At 36.4% G+C, this 22,629-nt stretch overlaps 1 non-coding gene across 1 annotated transcript; it reads right to left on the bottom strand.

Annotated features, from left to right (window-relative positions):
• Positions 1-15,068: 15,068 nt before the first annotated feature.
• Positions 15,069-15,209, bottom strand: LOC149834738 (U4 spliceosomal RNA). The gene has a single exon (XR_016432850.1). It is a non-coding gene; the product is annotated as a U4 spliceosomal RNA (small nuclear RNA).
• Between the last annotated feature and the right edge of the window lie 7,420 nt (positions 15,210-22,629).

Genomic DNA, 22,629 nt, shown 5'->3' with positions numbered 1-22,629 from the left:
CTGGCTACTACTGGATGAGCGACCACTATAACCTCCACGAACCATATTCTAACAAATAACATATGTCATACAATACATTCAAATAATTCACATCAAGTATTACAATGCATTCAAGTCATTCACATAAAGCATTGCAATGCATTCAAATAATTCAAATCATTGACATCAAGTATTGCACTAATTCAAATCATTCGTTAATTGCATAAATTATAATACATTCAGATAATTGAAATCATTCACATCAAGTATTACAATGCATTCGAATCATTCGTATCAAGTATTACAATACATGCAAATAAAATTTTTAATCATTCACACCAAGTATTGCAATACAACTCACATCAAGTATTACAATGCATTTAAATAGAGGTTTGTAGTATAAGATTTTGCTCACTAGCTTGAGAATTCTTCCTCGTCACTAGTTTGACTTTCTTCTTCTTCTTCTTCTTCTTCTTCTTCATTGTTTGCCCATCCACTTGGTACATCATTTGGATCACATTCCTCTATGAATGTTTCATCGGCCAATGGAGATATGATATGCATATCATGCGCAACATCGTGACCATAAGCGAAGTCACAGACATCATCTGATTGATAGTAATCACTGTCTTCAGCTAACTCATCTTCCTGTAACTGATCATACTCGGGGTATAGTTTGGATTTCACCTTGCAAACTGCCCACCATTCATTTTTATCTGACTTTTTTATACTCATATATGAAGTATAATAAACTTGTTGAGCTTGCGAGGCTAATATGAATGGTTCATATGTTCCAAACCTGGATTTATGATTCACCTCCACAATGCCTGAAGCTTTGTCGAGTCTTGTTGCAGTTGGATCAAACCAATGACACTTGAATATCGTAACCCTGTTATTCATGCCTAAGTAAGTCAACTCCATTATTTCCTCTATAACACCGTAGTAATCATGTTCATTTTCACCGTAGCTGCTACCCTTGACACACACACCACTATTTATCGTTGATTTGTTTATACCGTAGTCTTTTGTATGAAATCGATAACCATTTACGATATACCCGTTGTAGCATTGCACAACTTTTGTCGGACCATTTTCTAAATCACATTTTCCTTGATCTTTAACATCACCATTCCGAACCTACGCACAAACATAAACAATGATTGTGATCACGATCAATTAAGTAACTTAGTGTTGTTTATAAGTACAAAATTTATGTTAGCTTCTTTACCAACTGTTTTAACCACTCCACAATCTTAGTTTCACGTTCTTTTTGTACTTCTGCATCAGTGAGATGTGAAACTTCGTTTTGCAACTCCAGATCAAATCATCTGCAAACCACAAATACTTATATTACCGAGTCATGTATCCACATATAGAACATAAAAGGATTTATAATTGAGTTGCATATACATATACTTACTCGATGTATGGGTCGATCGCTGAGCAATTAAAAAGAATATAGATGTGTGCTGCATCTTGCTCTCGATCTGTCAATAGCCTTGATCAGCAACTACCAAATGCATGCCCAAGTGGTTGAAATATAGACAGCTTGTCAGCTACAGTTACTTGTTCTCCATCATCGTTACGGGGCGGGCATGTGTAACGTGTTGGAATATGAGGTTCGAAGTACATAGATGAGAAATTTGAAATCTCTTCTAAAGTGTACGCCTCACAAATAGAGCCTTCTACTCTTGCTTTATTACGAACCTTTTTTTTTAGGTCGAACATGCATCTGACAAGAATATACATTTCAAATTTTAAATATCTGTCATTAAAGAGACAAATATAAAAAAACATATACCTTTCAAATGGGTACATCCATCGATATTGCACAGGGCCACCAACCCTTAGTTTATATGGCAGATGTATGATCAAATGTTCCATAACATCGAAAAATGCTGGCGGAAATATCTTTTCTAGCAGACAAACAGTGGTGATGACAGAGTCCTCGAGATTCTTTACATCTGATACAACGACCTCCGATGCGCACAATGTTCTGAAAAATCCGCTCAACACAGACAATACCCCCCATATAGGTTTGTCTAACATATCATGGAATGCTAGGGGTATCAATTGTTGCATAAAGATATGACAATCATGGCTCTTCAACCCATATAATTGTCCATCGTCAATCTTCACAGCCCGAGCAATGTTAGAGACATATCCATCTGGAAATCTCAGTTGTGTCAACCATTGACATACATGTTTTATTTGATCAGGTCCGAGCACGTACTTTGCCTTTGGTTTCAGTACTTTGCCATTATACTCTTTGAGTTCCAATTCTGGTCTTTTACATATTAATTTTAAATCCATACGGGCCTTCGGATTATCCTTCGTTTTTCCTTTAATATTCATTACTGTATTGAACACATTATCAAACACATTTTTCTCTACATGCATCACATCCAAATTATGTCGTATCAATAGGGTCGGCCAATACGGTAGTTCCCAAAAAATAGATTTTTTCGTCTAATTGTGATCTTTCCCAAAACCACGGAAGGGTGTAGGACTGCGGGCATCTGTTAATACATCTGGAAAGTATCGCAATCTTCTTAGAATCTCTATGCCAGACAATCTTGAGGATGGACCTTCCATTTCGGTTGTGCCTGCTGTAAATGCATTCTTTTGACGTCGCAACGGATGATCGCTGGGTAGAAATCGACGATGGCAATCAAACCAGCAAGGCTTCCTTCCATGCCTCAATCTAAAAGCTTTGGAATCCTCCATGCAGTACGGACAAGCCAACCTCCCATGTGTGCTCCAACCAGATAACATACCATATGCAGGGAAGTCACTGATTGTCCATAGAACAGCGGCCTTCATGTTGAAATTTTGTTTTTTGTGGGCATCATACGTGGTAACACCGTCATCCCACAGTACTTTTAATTCATCAATCAATGGCCTTAGATATACATCAAGATTTTGGCCAGGTGAGGTCGGACCAGGGATCAACAGAGACAAGAAAAGATTTGGACGTTTCATACACAAGCTTGGTGGAAGGTTGTATGGAGTTACAAATACTGGCCAGCATGAGTATGGAGTTGATCTACCCCCAAATGGATTAAATCCATATGTACATAGACCGAGTCTAACATTTCGCACTTCCATTGCGAAGTTCTGATGAGTACGATCAAAGTGCTTCCAAGCTTCAGCGTCAACAGGATGCGTGATCTTGTTTTCATCGTGTCGAACTTTATTTGCATGTCATCTCATGTGTTTAGCTGTCCTTGAAGACATATACAATCACTGCAATCTAGGAGTGATAGGAAAGTAGCGGAGCGACTTGTAGGAAACTTCCTTTGATCTCGTGCTACCATTGCCTCTTGTCTTTGGCTTGAACCGAGGATGCCCACATGACGGGCATGATATGTCATTTTCCTGCTCCTTGAAATACAACATGCAGTGATTTGGACAAGCATCAATCTTTTTGTAACCCATACCTAGAGCGTTGACCATAACTTTCGCACGATAGAAATTTTGTGGCAATTTCTCATCTTTAGGCAACATACTCTTCACAATCATGCACATACGGTCAAAACATGATTGACTCAAATTATACTCGGACTTCAAATTCATTAGTTGAAGAACTGCAGACAAGATAGTGTGACTCTCACAACCGTTCCAAAGTGGCTCATCAGCATCTCTAAGTAAATCATAAAATCTACTAGCTGCATCGTTTGGTGATTCTTCATCTACGGCAGTTCTTACATCACTAGAACTCATAACAGAACCCAGTTCTGTTCCTGCAGCATCAAATATCAAATTCGTATATGGATTATCGTGCACCACATTCACCCGTGCATCAAAATCGTTTCTAAATTCTTCTCCATGAAACGTCCAGTTCTGATAATCACTCACAAAACCCTTCCTGTATAGGTGATGTCTAACGCCATGAGGTTCTACAAATCGATTATTCTTACAAATCTTGCAGGGACACCTAATCCGACCTGTGGGATCTACCGTACTGACACTTGCCGTTGCAAATTCAATAAAACTGTCGACACCATCCATATATTCATGCGATAACTCATTGTCTACTATCCTACGGTACATTCATTCACGGTTTGCAGTCATTCTGTCGTATGATGTTATGAATAGTATCCTAACCAGTTAAAAGAGAACCATCAGAATGCTATGATAAAGAAAATATCAAATTTATCATGCAATATATGATGTCATACAATCACAAGAATTATGATGCATGCATTGATAACTTAATATTTTCATGTGCAAACTATTCATGACACGATACATTCATTTGAAGCATGCTTTCAGTATACAATTTCACATGGAAGGCATAATCAAATTGAAAGTAACTACATGTAAGCATGAATACAATCACATCAAACATTGCAATACATCGAAATAATTCATATCAAACAAATGTCAAACATGTACCTGCAGCAAACACACTTCAATATCCCACTAACTACTACCATGCATAGCATGGACTCCGTACTCCAAAAATAAGAACACTTTCATATTCATACATTAAAATCATGCTCAGCATGATCTCCGAACTCCAACAAAGCAGTCCTAAATATCAACAACTAAGTGAGTGTGTGAACAATAAAGTGTTACATTCAATAAATTAAATAACATGTGATGCGCTTGCATCACTTACTCACCACGGGTATTTACCCGATTTGCATTGTTTTTGTCACTTACTTACCACGGGTGGCGGGGCACAAGCGAGTTCTGTTGAGAAATCTGCAAAAAAAATGATGTTTTAAAATGAAGTCACCATGAAAAAAAACTCACTCTAAACAAATGATTTATAAAAAGGACACGCCTGTTTATAAACTAATTGGTTGGCCATATATGGTTAGAAAAAAAAAAAGGTTAAAATATTTATCTCTTATTCCAATAACAAAATAACGTAAGAGTGGATATTAACAATGAAGGAAAAAGAGTAATTCTATACACCAAGTGGCTATTGAATTTTATCATGGATAAGCAGGCACTACAATGTAATAATCTAAAAGTTGAGCTAGTTTGTGCAAACAGAGTGCACAGGCTTTTGTAATTTATTCAAATAAAATAAAAACATCTATTTAGACTCTTATTTATGGTTCTTAAGGCTTGTTTGATGGTTCTAAAAGCTCTAATCAAATCCAAGAAAACCCTAATCAAATTAACTATAAAATGCCCTAATTTTTAAATTTTGATTCAAAGCCCTAATAAAACAAAATCAAATAAAAAAACATAATTAAATTAACTACAAATAGCCTTAATTTAAGAAATTTGATTCAATTGCCTAATAAATGAAAATCAAAATAAAAAATCCTAATCAATGAAAATCAAAGAAAACTAAACAATGAAAATAAAATAAAAACCCTAATTTCTCAAAAAAGAAAAAGAAGAGCAAGAAACCAGGGGGTCGACCCCCGGTCGGACACGGCAGGGGGTCGACCCCCGGCCGGACATCAAAAGGGGTTGACCCCCTGCCGGACACGGCAGGGGGTTGACCCCCTGCCGGACAAGGCAGGGGGTTGACCCCTGGCCGGACACGGCAGGGGGTCGACCCCGGCCGGACACGGCAGGGGGTTTACCCCCTGCCGGACATCAAAAGGGGTTGACCCCCTGCCGGACACGACGGGGGGTCGACCCCCGGTCGGACATGGCGGGGGGTCGACCCCCGGTCGGACACGGCAGGGGGTCGACCCCCGGCCGGACACGGCAGGGGGTCGACCACCTGCCGAAAAACGCAGGGGGTCGACCCCCAATCCATTTAACGGTGTACCTGCGGTTGCTCTGGGCAGCGGCGGCGGCAGCAGAAGGTTGACGGAGATCGACCTCTGGCGAACGGTGGGGGCCGACAGAGAGGTCGACGGGATGTATAGGGCGGCCGAAGGAAGAGGGCGGCAGGAGGGAGAGGGCGGCGGGCGGGAGCAGCGAAAGGAGAAAGGAAAAAGAGGGCTGGGATTAGGGGATTAATTCCGTCGCTAAGCCATCGTAATTCAAAAAACGAAAAAGGCGACAGAAAATATTCCGTCGCCTAGGCCGTCGCTATTTTGCGACGGAATTTTAGCCGTCGCAATTCCGTCGCTAACTGCCGTATTTATTGCGACAAAATATTCTCTCGCACAATCCGTCGCTACGTAGCGACGGATTTTGCGAGGGAATATAATCTGTCGCTAGTTTCGTAAAATTCTACAAATATAGCGACGGATTCATTTCTCTCGTTAATCCGTCGCTAAGTAGCGACGATATAACTCCGTCGCTAAATTCCGTCGCTAATCAACTGTTTTTTTGTAGTGAAAGCGGTCCCCCGCCCCACCGACGAAGGTTTAAATCCATCCCTGTTCGGGGATGGACTTACACTTTTCCCTGCCCCGACGTCTCCGCCACGATCCCCACCCTGCCCCATCCTTAGTCCTTCTAAAGGATGGCAATAGACTACAGGGAAATGGGGCCCGCGCGCCCCACCTCATCCCCGTTTGAACCGGGGATGTAGGACATGAAACGGGGATGAAGGCGGAGGTGGTGGTTAAAATCCATCGAGGTGGGGATGGAGGTTCTAATCATGAGACAGGGTGGGAGTGGAGACCCTGTCCGCTCGCCCCCGCCCCGGTCCATTGCCATCCCTAATCCTTATATCTATTTTCTGAAAAAATACGAACTTGCAAGTTGAACCCCACCACGCATCCTTGTGTCCACCTATCTTTTTTGACAGAGATATAAAAAAAAGAATGGCAAGATCAAATTAATTTGAAAGTCTTGCTACGTGACCCAACTAAACCAGTTAATTATAAGCTTTTAGGAACTCAATTACAACCTGGAATCCAACATGCTGAGAAATCCTACGGCGAGTGAAATAACTCAACCCTTAAACTTTAGGACTCTTGGTTGCAGTCCTGGACCAAACTGAAGTTAATTAAGTGAACGGAGTCCATGGACGCTGGGGCTGTATCAATTAGAATTGACTCTTTGAAACGCGCCCGCGGGCCATGAATCTCTATCCAGAACTACGTAGACTTGGCCACTTGTAGCATGTGTCACAATGACACTGTTAGAGGGCGTGTCATTGGTGACACGAGTCATGAATGATATGACACGATGACAGGCTCTAGTAACCACTTGAATTTTTTTTTAAAGTTTTCTAAAATTTTAAATAATTATATAATTTTATGCATTAAAGTAACAAAACAATAGTGTTTTATTGATTACAAATAAAAAAATTCCATCCCCTCGTATGTTAATTAATTTTCGAAAAACTTTTTGAACTCGTGCGTCAAGGTCACAACTCATGACATGCCCGCCGGGTGTTCCCGTGTCTTTGTGACAAGGCTGCGTAAGCTTAAGCACAACACTTGGCTGAGTCATGTTGACTTGGCCTGGTTGGGTCAGGTTAGTTAGGCTCGATGACTTCCTTTTGCTTAACAGAAGCAGGAAAGCCATGCACGTTTCTTGATTAAAGGCAGCAGTAAAAGTTGAATCAAATCCAAAAAAGCCAACTTCAAATCTCTTCTTCCTAATTCCAAGAGAAGAAAACCAACAATACAAATCTTTCTAAAGAGAAAGACTACACCCCCCCCCCCCAAACTACCTTCCTATTTTTGCTCCAGTTGATTCTCGAGACCGTTCCTTCTTTTTTACCCTTTATATTCATATCCTAGTGATCGCCTCACCCTTGTTTTCTCTTGTTGGTCTTCTGCTGTGGTGCTGCAACAAGCAATTAATGGAGAAAGATTCGGTCAATGATCTCATTGAGCTGGTAAATCTAGTTGGGAAGAGATACTTCAGGAAACAAGCAGAGGAGGAGTTGGAACATTTGCGACTCAAACTTGCTGAAACAAGTATGAGTTTTATCCCATTCTTGTCAATAGGCGTTGTGAAAGAACCATGGCTTAGCAATCTGATGTCATTCATCCGCAAAGGTGGTCTTACAGATGAATAGCATGAGATCACTAAGCGAAAAAATACTATATGCCCATTGCATCATTGCTGTAAATTTAACATAGCAGAGAATCTCTCTCTCTCTCTCTCTCTCTCTCTCTCTATATATATATATATATATATATATATATATATATATATATATATATATATATATAAAGAGAGAGAAAGTAACATGTAAAGTGTTTGAAGATTGTATGGATCGCTATCAAACGGCGATGCTGTCATCTATTTTTTTTGCACTACAGACTTTTAGTGGTGGTTAAACACACTCAAGGGCGGTTCAAAACCGCTGCTAATTTTTTCTTTTTAAAAAAAAATGTGCTGCGTTACACCGTGCGTCCGAACAAGTTTGAAAGAATACATATAGTACCGAATAATATTCTGCACATGCCAACCATCTAAAATAACCTAGTTCTCAGTTCTTTCTTGTCCAAGCACGAATATTCATTAGATATTAAATCACGCCCGAGAGTTGCCCACGTGTGCCCCACAAGCGCTTTGCACACTTGGCTAGGTGGGGTCGGCTTAAGAAGTTTAAGTTGACAACATCGCGAGTTCGATAAAGCGGGTTCATGTCTTTTTTCTGCAATATAAAGCCAATGAAAACAGAAAACTATCCCCCCAGGGCAAGTACTCACTGAGATTTACACAGCTGACACCGAAACAGGGCTATGAACAATATGATACTTCTCAACCCGTAACGGGATGTCCAAATTTTAAAAACCAAGCACCTAGATCACATCTCTCGGTTCGTACTTCAGTTCACATATTCCCAATCAACATATTTTAGTGGCTATATATATATATATATATATATATATATATATATATATATATATATATATATATATATATATATATATATATATATATATATATATATATATATATAATGCACAGTAGGCTTATTGGTGCAGCCATGTTAGAGCAAAGAATATTTGACATGTTTGCAATACGTGCTGAATGCGCTCATACTGGTTCAGATACTGGAATCAAGCGACCGCGTTTTGCATCTCAATTGCTCTCATAGGTTCATATGGTACAAAAGCGTGTTGCTGTAAATCTTTGGTAACCTATGTTAAGTGGTTTCATCGTAATCTTTGTATATGTTTTAGTGGCAAAAATAAAAGGGAAGGATGAATTGGCAAGAATGAAAAAGAACAAACAGGTGAGAAATCCTGATGAAGAGCTAAGAAAGAGATGTGCGTCTTTAGAAGAAAAGCTTGATTCTTTGGAAAAAAAACTTGCTCAAGAAGAAGCTAGTAAGCAGGTAATGATTATATCGATTACTGTTAATTAGTTTTAACTCATTTCTGAATGGAATTAATATGCCTCTCAAATTATTGTGAAATGTTGCCATAAATTGCTTGATTTACTTTTTAAATATATAGGCAGCAATCCAGTCATACCAGGATGAGATGCAACTAAGAATTACCCTGGAGAAAACATTAGTAAGCACGTTTGGAGAACTTGAACAGAAAACTCGTGATTCTTCAAATGCATCTGCACAGGTCATGTCAAAATCTTGGTCGTCGTCCACAAATTCGTCTTTAATTTGTATGTCCAAACTGATAATCCAATGTTCCTGTTTGAGCTGCAGGTTTCATCTCTTTGTGCTCAGAACAAGGTTCTTCAATATGAAAACACTTTATTGAAGCAGTCTATCGATAAACTCCATTACACTATTAGTTGGCTAGAGTATGACATGACGTATTGGATGAATGATGCATCTGCCGCACGAAATCATACTGCTACGGTGCAGCAGAAACTGGATGTTGCTTATGTAAGTTGTCTGTTCACTGTATTGATTTGCCCTTAGTTCAATATATCAAATTCTATTGAGTCCGACTGGTAGTGATAATTTATCAAAGAATGACCCCCAGGATCCATCTACTTACAATATTTTTTTTGAAAGAAAACGTTTAATTATGATAGTTGACATTCATAAAATTTGATAACCTAGGGAAACTTGTGGAGGGTTTGTAACTTCTTGTTTCTATAGCATATGTGAAATGATCTATTTGTGTAGCCAAGTTGGTGCTACTTCACATTGTTTGTGTATATTGACTTCTGTTCTTTTTTGTATAACCATTAACAAGTCACAGCATAGTATCATTTGGTTAAGAACATATTCAAGGTATGCCGTGCTTTCGATCAGACAAATCAGTTTCTTACACAGAAATGTAATGTTGGCTGCATATTTGGTTATATGGAAGGTTCAGTAGTTTCATCAACTTTTAGAGCTGGTGTAGTTACTTGTAAATCAAGTCCAGTTTGAGATAAGATGCGCATGCATTAGTAGAAATAACTGATGACTTGATCAGGATGTCAAAGAAGTGTAGGATAAGTACTCACTAGTAGCAATTAATCTCGATGTGAAGCAGTTAGTGGTGGCATGAAGAAAGAACTAGCTTGTCATTAAACAGAAATAAGGGGTGAAGTGAGACTTTTGAAGCCACATCAATGTGGATGGATAGTGATGACGATGAAGATGATAATATCGGTTAGCAATATTAGAAACTTGAAAAAAACATAAAATAGCTACATCATTCATTACAGAATTATTGGATATTTTTTGAAATAACAGAAATATGAAGATGAACTGTTCTATATGTTCCATAATGAAGAGGCTGTATGAAACGGGTAAATGTGTTGTACATTAGGAATATGTAATGCACCTAAATCATACTCAATATTGATTCATCTTTGAAATTCTATTACAAAGTTGCAAGTCAAGAGAACTTAAACAAACATGATGGACAAATGCTAGCTTGGTTTGATCATATTGCCGTTCGGAGATGAATGAAATTGACTTTGTTTATGGTTGTGCTGCAGCACAAAAAACATTTGTTATGGTCAACTTACATTGGTGTTTTGCAACTCAGTTGCCTACTAACTTTGCATAGGATTCAAATTTGAGTTGTTGGGCTTTTTTTATGAGCCGTATTTGAAAACTAGTATTTTTACCAATATCAATATGTTGAGTTTTCCACAAACTAAATGGTGAGTTTTAACTATTGCAATGATTGGTCTTGCTCACTAACAGTTTTCCATCAAAGGTCTTTTTTCATACTCTTTAATCAAATCAAATAATATCAAAAAACCATCTTCTACTTTGATGTTTCCTTCTGTTCTAGATTAACATTGCTATTTGTGCTTATCATCCTCTCAGTCTTGATTTTGTCATACAATGTTTTCATGCCAGGATTCACTGCAACACAAGGAACAAGAGGTCAAATCACTGAGAGAGGAAATTGAACGCATCGGGCAACTGAAAGAAATAAGAAAGGACAGGGATCACCACCTAACTGTAGTCCAAAAGTTAACTGATGAACTGGTCAGATGCAAAGTTTGCATGGAGAAATCAGCTGCTGATTTTGAACATGTCCAAACAGAGGCAACTCGTCTTAAGGTCTGGTGTAAGATTAATTTTCTGTCAGTAAGTCTTCAAAATATATACCTGAATATCCCATTCATCTGGTTTCATACGATGATGCAGGCAAACTTTTCAACACAGACTGAGCAACTTGAAGTGCTTCAAAAGCAGCTCCAGTCTGCCCAAATGAAAGCGCAGGTTGTTTACATGATTTATGTGTTGCTTAATTTTACAACCAATATCTTCTTTTAGAATCTACTGTTAATCTGCACTCAAAAATTGACTCATGTTACATGCTGCACAGATGCCCAACATTTTTCTACAAAGTACAGTATTTTAGATCCTAGAACACTGAATTTTCTATTCAGTTCGAGTGACCAAGATTTAACAGCTTCAAGTTCTAGGATTTTAAACCTCTCTCTCTCTAAATTTTTTATAATTTGACGATGCTTATATTTCAAATTTTTCATAAAATTGCAAGTATGGATTTCTTGAATCATATCCATTGGCATTTTCAAGTGACATTTCCCAAGGTTGGTCTTGTTTGGGTTATTGAGCTATTTTGGTCACCTAATACTGAGAAATAATTGCTTGAAAATTAAGTTATTTTGTGATACAACATAAAACCAGCTTAATAATCAGACCTGTTCAAAGCCTGACATGGCATGATGAATTGACATTTTGATCTGATGATATATTTCAAAGACCAGTTTTAATGTTTGGTATTCATGTAAAGGTGGCCGAGGAGAAGGCTTTGGCAATGCAACAGAGAAGCGAAGATCAGAGGAAGGAGATAGAGAAGCTGCATGATCACCTTGCAGACGCTAACATTGAGATATTTGAAAGCAAACTACTACGCAGAAAGTTACAGAACACCATTGCGGTATTAATCAATATCTTCCTCTTGAACTTGAACTTGTTTCATTGCTGTATTAATCAGTATCTTCGCAGAATGTGTCTTTCTATTAATGAATGCATATATTTACAGTTTATTTCTATTAGATGAATATATGCCTACAATTTGCAATCTTTGGATAAAGGATTCTGTACGGTATTTATATCAAGGATATCTATGTAGGTAATCTTTCCTAGTGAGTGATATATTCGCAAGTTTGTCTTTTAAAAACAAAAAATATAATCACAAGATTGACAGCTTGTTAGGTCAGATTTCCCAATCTAAGCTGATACTCTTTCCCAATTGTTGCACCGTGTAAAAGTTCTTTCCCAATAGGGCAGACCCTCCTATCCACGAGCCCCCATAGTGTCCATGGGTATCTGCTTTGACTTCAATACTAGGGAATTTTTGTATTCCCTATCCCAGAGGGATTTTATATTGTATGAGTGCATGTGTGTGTTTATTTATCTACTTGTGCTTGTGTATAACTTAATAAAAGCACTGAATTTTCCCACATACTACAATCTGCAGGGCCTGCAACTGAAGGATTAATGAACCTGCCTCATGAAAGAGTCTGGTAAATGGAGAAGAGCTTCAGAAGGGAAACTTCATATGAAATTTTGGGACTTGGAAAATCTTCTTTCTTAGCTCCTTCTTGACACACTTATTAACATTTATCCTTTCACATGTAATAGAAAGATCTCCCTATTGACAGCAATTGGACTGAATGTGGGACATTTATAATGACCAATTTTTTAGAATGTTATGGTTGAATACACTGTTAAACTGATATGTGTTAATGGGGGCCTATAGCATCAGTGTTTCAAAGCATACCACAAAGTAGAGGCAATATTTTGAAGGGCTGGTGATTTTATCTTGGTATTTTCAAAGGCGATGAAAATGGCAAAAAAAACTTTTTTCAAATTATTACCATGTTTGAAACGTTTTGCTTTTATCATGATATTAGATATTAGCACTCTTTAATGTCTTATATTTTTCTTATATTGTTTGTTTATAAATTTATGTGTTTGTATTTTTTAAATTTTATATATGCAGATATTTTCCACGGATTTTCTCAAGAAAAACATGTTTTTTACTATATCATGAGATTTAACTCGAAAATTCAAATAATAAGATTTGTGGCATTGCTAATAAATTTTGGAGAATTGACTGAATTGGCAGGATGGCGTATCTTGGCAGTCGAAAAGAATAAAAAGTAGGTAAGAAGTAATTCAAGGGATATGAAAACAATACTTCTTTGCAAACATATATATAAATAAGTATTCAAAACATAAAAAAAGGATTGCATATCTTATTAAAATAAAAATGACAAAAAGTACAGTTTAATGACGTGATATTTTCAAATTTTAATATTTATTATCTGTTAAATAAGGTTTTCATTTTATAATGCTGATATCACGATATTTTTAAAATATCAGCATTATCTTATGACAATGATATTACCCATCACAGGTACACACTGCACGCACAGATAGGTTGGTCCTGTCCGGCTTCCAATACAAGCTGGGATTGTTTAACGGTTCAGATGGGAACACAACACTAGCTCAGGCTGATTGCTACAGTAGAGATCAAACCAAATGTTGTTGGACCTTCAAAAGATCCAGTATACCTAAAACTGGCAAAATCTCCATCTCTCCATCCAGAAACTTGCAAAGTGTTACTGGCAAAATCCCCATCAAGAAACTTGCAAATTGTCTATAAATTGTTCAAAGGAGGGCTTGGTGAAGATTTTTTTTTAAAAGGCTTTCTTTTTTTTTTTTTGAAGGCAGGGCTTGGTAAACATTACATCATCAGAACCAAGTAAGACCTACCACTTACAATCAAGCCAGATCATTTTAGCTCAGTACAAGCCCAACCTTGCTTTTTGACATGCTCAAACCTGGTTCAACTCTTATACTATGGCTAACTCATAAGCTAAGATTTCTCTAATTGTGAAGAGACAAGCCAAATGACTTGGGTCTGGAAGATCCTATCTGAAACCTGAAACCATAGCTGTGTAATTAAGATGTAGCCTTCAACTTGGTCGAGCGTAGTCAGAACCGGACTGAATCATGAACCTAGCTAGACTCAGCCTAATTAAACTTCACCCTGTTCAAGTCCAAAAAGTAACACTCCCTCCTCCCCCCCCCCCCCCTTGGGGTTTTTTTCTCACGTAATTTTATATTGGGGTTTTCATAAAAGTTTTAGTATACATTTTTTTTTTTTCGATAATCAGGGAAAACCACCTTACTCACCCAGCTCTTGGTGTAAAAGCCCCAGGCCATGTTGTCAGCATCTGCCTGAATCGGGACTGAATCGCCAGATACATATATATATGGCGTCGGTAGAAAATTGAGATAGAAATGACCTGCACCGGCTAAATTTCAAAAAAATATGAAAGGTAATAAAAAATAGTTTTTAAATATTTGTAATATTATTCTAATGTCTTGACAAATTAATGTCTTTCTCTGGTTAAAAGTTGGGTGATTCAGATTGATTCACCTCTGAATCGGTATGCTTGATTCACCTGAATTGTTCTGAAACCATACTGACAACCTAGGTCCCCTTTAACCCTCAGGGAGAACATCGAGTTTCGACCTTTCGGCTTTCATGGTGATTTTAATTTACAACGTTGGAAGTGTTGCAGATCTTCCAACTCAGATAACTTAAAAACATGAGTTAGGTTAACCCATTATGATTGGGGTCATTTGATTAACCCAATTTTTGGTGGGCATAAGTTTCTTGTGCACGTGAATAAAACCAAAACGATATGAGTTATTTAAAAATTTCCCAAATTTATAGAAAGATTTTTTTTTTTTTTTTAGTTTATACACACCAACGATTTAGTAAAGCCCCGCCATTTAAGAACTTTGTTAGAAAAATACTTAAGTTTGAATGTATTGTAGGGCTTACCCTGTTGAGGGGACCCTTCCAGAAATTCTCCAAGGCCTGGGACAGACCCAGACCTAGGAGGGGGTTTGGAAATAGTTTTCAACCAGCAATTGACGCGCCTCGGTTTTACCTCACTAGCTGCGTCATTGCCCCAAGCGCAAAGATGCTTCTAACCACCCATCAAACTCCCTTTTATAACCATCACATGCCCCCATTCGTCCCTTCCTCCCATCGATATGGGACTAAACAAAGGAAACAATATCTCTAGCCATCTTGTTGCCATTCTGGTTTCTAACTTCTCTCAACTATATGATTCTATGATCCAAATAAACCAAATACCAACTTGTCTCCATTACCATTGAACGGTTTTCATGAGCAAAATCAAATCTCTCAAACCAGCCACCAAAACGCTCGTTTCCTCACAAAGAGATTTGAGCAGTACTTAGAAAAGTCCAGCCTTGGCCCCAAAATCTTAGATAAGGTCCAAACGTTTTGTTGAATACTAATAATACATATTTCGATTAAACCCGTTGAGGTCCTCAAAGTTTTTCCTTTTTCAAACCTACTTTTGTATGGCGTTTGGATGGTGCTAGTCAAATCATTGGCTCAATGTACAAAAGGAGATGATCTCTGTTGGGCTGCCATGATCGATGGTTATATTTCAAAAGCGTTCACCAACTTTATCGTGCCTTCCATCTTCATGTGAAAGTGTTTGTGTAATAACCTAAGATTTTTACTTGATAATTAAAAGAAATAAATGATGAATTATTAATTAGTGTATTCATGACTATAATCGTGAATTCTTGATTTTCTTGATTTTTTTTATTTTCTTGATATTCTTAATTTTTTAATGGTCTTGATTTTCTTGATTTTGATTAATTATGAGCCTTTGTCTCAAGTTATGAACGTTATTTTAAGAATAATTGAAAAAACTAAAATATGTGGACTAAAAAAAAAAATAAATGATTTCAGACTATGGATTTTGGATATAATCTCATTAGATTGGACCAATAGTATCAGATGTCATTATAGTTTTGACAGAAATTTCGGCCAATCAGTGACTCATCTATTAAATTAGAGTTGACCTTGACGTTCCTCAATTTAAGGGCATTGAAATCGACTATCTATATGACTAAATTTGTGTTGATTTGAGCATTTTATTATCGATCGAAGTTCATACCTAATTATATGTTGAACATTAATATTTTTTGATATCGACTAATTTTTTTGGCCAATTTATATGTGTATGATTAAATCTAAGACCACCATAACGATCTACGTTTTGAGAGCTATCAAATTGACTATTTAAACATCCAATTATGATGAGTCTTTGGGTCTGTAGGCCTCTCAGAAGGTTATCATGTCACTAGAGCCCAAGATAAGGTAAAAAGTCTCTAATTTTCTTTTATAGCTTAAATTATTTTAAAATTTAATTAATTAGGTCTCATAATTTATTTATTTTATTTTATTAATAAAATAAATTAATAAGTATTAACTTTTTATATTAGAAATGAGACTCTTATCTAAGTTCATTTATAAATAGAGGTCATCATGAGAAGGATTAACAAGGTTAGTTCTCTTTCTCTCTCTCCTAAAAATCTCTCTCTTATTCTTCTTCTTTACACTTCAATGTTGGGTCTTCTCAACACAGTCCAACATAGGAGGCTTTCACGCACATTGAGGAAGCTTGAGAAGGTCTTGAGTGAGGCCTTCGTTGGTGTAGAACAACCGGTTTGCGCGAGGAGAGCCATATATTCTCTCATAATTGATTTTTATCATTAAGGTAGGGAGTTCTATACTCTACACATAAATTAAGATTCATGGGTATAAATACCTTCGATTTTTTATGAGTACGGACCCTAGATCATGCCTCCCACATGTGGGTTTGATTTAGGATTGTCAGATCATGTATTTGAAAGGGATTTAAAAAAAAAAAAACCAAGAAAAATCATTTTTCATCAAATTGATTTCTTCAGAAACTAAAATTATAAAAATGGTAGAAGAACCATAGTAGCTGATTGTTTTTCTGAATATTTTGTTTTGGTTTGGTAAATTACAATAATATTAATATTCTGTAAAAAAAAATTATGATTTTTTATGCTCATTTTCTGAGAAAATATGAGTTTTTCAATACGAGTTCTTAAAAAAATGTTTTATTTTTTGTTTTCTGGTCTGACACTTGACCGGTAAATCGTTCGTATCTCCTTCATCCAAAGGAGTTTTAATGAGTGATTTATTGTGTTGGAAAGCTAACAAAATTTTTGCATATACTGTAAAATTTTGGGCTCTGTTTATGGACTGAACACAAATATGTGATAGTCAAAACAGAAAAGTATAGGTCTACATCAAAATGTTTGTATCTCCTTCGTTCGGAAGAGTTTTAACGAACGGTTTGAGGTATCGGAAAGCTGATAAAGTTTTCTACGTTCTAGAAAAATTTTAGGTTTGTCCACCATATAGAAATTTTTATACAGCCTTTGTAACAGTCAGACAAAGTTAGGGTTTTCTCAGAATTTAAGAGTTTATTCAAAAACAACTCTTGATATCGGGTTTATGCTTGTTCTTGATAAAGAAAGATAATCTGAACCTCTAAGGTAGAGTATTTTATGTTTAGCACGATTAAACATTATGTTGTTTTATAAATAATTCATGTTCCATTATTGTTTATGGTTTGTTATGATTCTTGCTTAACGAAAATCTTATTCGAGTTATTTCTCGATATATTTATAATTTTTCAACGATGACTGTTAATGTTTTAGCAAGCTAAGCCTGAACATGAAAAAATCTTTATTTGATGATGATGAAAACATTTTTAGACTATCAGAAAAATTATGATTTATATAGACCTTTACCTTGAGGTTGCTCTTTCTTGATGAATGTTGCATGACCTTGAGTCTTGTTATTCCAGTCCTTATTTTTAATCTCGACTTGTTTTAAAAATAAATCAATATATCTTTAATAAAGAGTCCAATAAATTTATATAAAAATACTGAAGTGTTCTACACATTCAGGGCTTGAACTTAAAATTTTAACGTGTTTGTTTTAGGTCTGTATTGGGGTCAAAATGTTCCTTGCAGCGAAATATAGATTTTCTGCTCTGTCTGCAGGACTGTTCTGACCCACAGTTTTGAGGACCTTAAAGACCTACCCAAGGCTAATCAAAATAAATTAAGAAAAATCTAGGTGAATCCTAACATATATAAGATGGTCATGTAAAAAGGGTTTTATGAAAAGATTTATCTAGAAGTCTGAAAAAATTTCTCAAACCGAAAAATTTCTTCTGCAGAAACAGGGATTTCTTATATTTGTCCTGAATAGGGACTAGTCCAAAAATTTTCTTGATTTATCTATAATGCATTTTTTAGTTCTGTCTTTTGAGTTGTTTTCTTTAAATGCATGCATTTTTTGAGTTGTTTTCCCCACCCACAAAGAGAGGGAAAGCATCTGCATAGTCTGCAGCGCAGAGAATGCAAAACTCATGAAGGAAATCTGGTGCATCAGGTATATTATTATTGTATTTGGAGTCTCTCTCGCTCTTGGCATCCAGCACATAGACTGGTAAAGTGTACCCGATCAGGCCAAAGTCATCCTTGCATGAAATTATGCTTGAGTCATGGTCTTTCATCAGGTTATTTCCTGTGTAGTACCAACAAGGCTAACAAGTGGAACCTAATTGTATGTGCATCATGTGGGCATGACATGCATCATATAAGAAAGAAAGATGATCAAAGATAATAATTTATTCATGTATAAAAAGGGTTTCTGCATTGGTAAGTTCATACATATTTAATTGTTCATGCATTTTACTGAAGTGAATGATAAATAATAGTTATCTGTTGTGATTTTCTACTTATTCGATATACTTGCAATACTTGTTGAATATTGCCAAAATTGAAATATAAGTGCATAAAAGTTTGAAGAGATTCCTACTTGTGAATTCTAGATTACTTGCTTAGTATAACTCTACTCTACTGAGACATGTTTGTCTGACCCTATGAATATTCAATGTTTTTCAGGAGGTAATTGAATTTACATGTGATAGTGGGAGGTTACGACAAGAGTCGAGTAAAACCTTTCCCAAGCTCGCCAAAGTTGATGAATAAGAGCATATTATTTACTTCGGACTCTGATTAAATTTTTTATTTTTATTATTAATAAAAAACATATGAAATCGTTATTTCTATTATGGATGTTCAAAATTCTATGATTTAATGTCTATCCGAATGTGAATGTGAAGAAAAAGTAGTGTGTCAAGTTTTACTCCCGATTAGTTTTTACCCTACTGCAATTTTATAAAAAGAAAAAAAAATCACGCTTTTCGAGACTTAAAATTTTGAGGCATTATAGTTTGTATCTCTAAAATATGGGTATTGTATACTTGGTTTCTTTTTGTATTAAGAGCAAGGTAGAATCAGATATTTTTGTTGAATAGAGACTTGATTGACATCTGTATGCAAAGTATTATTATAACGACCCATACTAAGACATCTCGAGTTCGAATTTATGGGGGTCACTTTTTAGAGAAAATTACTAAAATAACCTCAAAACCAAGTTTTTTTTATGCACCTATCATAATAAGGTCCCATTAATGCTATGAAATTCAACAAAATTGACATAACCGACAGATCCATTCATTTAATACTGCTACTAATCGTCCATGTCTATCAAAACAAAAAGTTCAAATTATATATTCTGAATAAAAATGAAAAGTAAAACAAAGTACTCTACAGTACTTCAAAATCACCAGTAGTCAAGTCAAAGTCCAGAAGTCATGTTTTCTTCATTGCAGTGCCTCCTGATCCTATAATTGTAATCAAGCATGTGAGTCTAAATCTCAGTAAGATTTCATTTACGAATATAAGATACGACCATTACAATTATAGTGTTCTCTGAGCTTGTAGTTTAAGTTTAGTTCTCTAACTAGCATACATGTTGGTTACACATTTTATCTCTCTTTTATATTTTTTTGGTACCTTTTCTGAAATCAATCCTTATTTTTAGAGTAGACATCCTCTAAATTAATTAGTTATTTCATAAATAGCCTTCTCGGGCGTAGCAACCCATGCAAACAACTCCAGAATCTACAGTGTTGACCAGACATATGAACTACTTCACAATAACATAGTTTAAACTAGTTCACACTATTGACTTTCAATCGTTGCAGCTTTGCTCATCGGTTGCAAGTCGAAGAGCCCAATATGTCCATTAATAGTTAGCCGAAGAGCCCAAAGGGCTATACCTGCCCTAAAGTGACCGAGTAGGTATACCTGCCCCCAAGGTTTGTGATTCATGCTACTTTCTACATGTGTCTAATAGGAAATATTTTTAACTCGTAAGGGTTATCTAGGAATTTCTCTAAATCTTAGGGACAAAAGAGGTACATACCTCCAATAAAGTCTTAGACTATGTCCTTCTTAGTAAAGTTTTTTTTATTTTTTCTATATTATTACCCTAAGTACATTATTCATTTCTTTTTCTTTTTTTTCCTTTCCCAGTGTTACTGTATTATACAACTTTAAATGTATGTTCACTAACTATTGTTCAACATGTAATCACATATGCATGCTACAATTTCAAGGAACAATTCATCAAAGAGATGCATTATCAATTAATCATGTCACGACACTTGCAATACCCTTCCCCAGGTATAAGTGTGACATCCCAGAATAAATTATCTTCTAAAAAACCTGAAACTCTACATTTTTTTCTCGAAGCCCAGCATTTTATTTTATTTTTCACAACATATTACATGTATCCAACCACTGTCTTCATTTTCACATAAATAACATTCGTGATATAGTCATATCATTTGCTAACATTATGACATGATCAAGTTTTAAGATAAACACATAATATGTAGGGCAATCTACATGCGTCTTAATGAAAATATAAGAAATAGAAATTTTTAAGCATGCAATTCAGTCAGTCTATTTATATATATAAAATAACTAGTATACTTCTAAAACACATAAAATCACATGACAAGATGCATTTATGAACAATCGTATATCTTATTTATCTATGAAGTTATTTGCAAATGTTCATTTAACTCAAATGAAAGAATCACTATCTTACTCTACAGTCGAATATCTCATAGTCATCGGATATATTCATCACATAAAGATTCACTGAATTTACCAAACTGATACATTCTTTATTTATAAAATTACCAAACTACCATTTTCAAAGATAGTTTGTCAGACCTCATTTTCTATGTTGTTTGCTTGACCATGAAAATAGGACATGCAGATTTATCTTTGTGTCTGAGTTCTAACGCATTAAACATTACTTGATCTGAGTTCAGAATGAAGAGTTATGCTCGTTTTACCAAAGTAGGTAGAACAAGGGCAAAATGGTTATTTCATCACTCAAACAGGTCTGGATCTGGATAACTGGCAAGAGATCAAGCTGACCCTCCTGATCTGATTCTCAATTTTAGATCAGATCTTACCCGAATTTGTATCCTACAAATCAAACCCAAAATAGGTATACTAATAATTTATTTGTTTAACCAATTGAACCGGATTCTCATTAAACTTGATTTAAGTGGGGTGTCTCCCCCACTTCCCACCAACAACAACGTGGGGGAAGAGGGTGGGACTTCCCTCCCCCCCTCCCCCCCCCCCCCCCCCCCTCGGACCCAGCTGGGCATGGCCAGCTTGGTCAGGTTTTATAAATTAGTATTTAGATCTTGCGAGTACTTCTAGAAAGAGAACTTTTTCAAGCCAATGCTTTTGGTGAAGTTGAGTCCTGATCCTGAAACAATTGTGTTAGGTTCTTGTTTCGTATGCTATCTTGGAACTATAAAAAACAAGGGAAGAAAATGCGAGGTCATTTGATCGGAACTGGGTTCAGTCCAGCCATTGACATTAGCACAACATTGATGTATATAGGTCAGTAAATGAGCCGAATGAACCAAAGAAGGGTTGTTCAGGCTTGGCTCATTTACAGCAAGCCAGTGCTCGACCTCCGGTCGCCTGACTTGTGCAAGCAGAACTGAGGTCAAGTTCATATGAGCCCAAGCCAAACAAACCGATCCATGAGGTGGCTCATGAAAAAAAGACTTTTTTATGATCCAGACTGGGAATTGAGCACCTAACCCTATTGGTTTAACACACAGATCTAACCAATTGAGTTACAATACGTTTTTTAGCACATATGATATAAAGCTCATCTAAATAAGCCTACATGAGCCAAGCCAAACCACACACCCATCGTTCGTGCTCGTCTAAGTTACACTGTAGGAGCGGCTCATGGCTCTGCTTGCCTTGCCAACTATATGATCATGAACGTGTTTCTGGCCAGCTGAACCCAGACGAGCCACAAGCTAATCAGTTTTGTCTATGGCGGGCTGAGCTGAGTGCTCGGGCTAGTTTTTTTTATTTATTTTTAGATAGGCAAGTTGGGGTTAGGCAGACTCCCCACCAGTTATTCAACATACCATTGGGTTTTGAACCTGCAACGTCCTACAAAAAGGTGAAGTGCATTGGTAGCTCTTACCAACCAAACTGACTGCTTGGGCAACTTATAAGCTAAGATTTCTGGCGTAAATAAAATTCTATTTTTTAACCATTTATTATAACGA

Source organism: Nuphar pumila, chromosome 6, assembly GCF_984573655.1.
Source record: "Nuphar pumila chromosome 6, dmNupPumi1.hap1.1, whole genome shotgun sequence".
NCBI lineage: Eukaryota > Viridiplantae > Streptophyta > Magnoliopsida > Nymphaeales > Nymphaeaceae > Nuphar > Nuphar pumila.
This window is presented reverse-complemented; position numbering and strand designations above follow the sequence as displayed.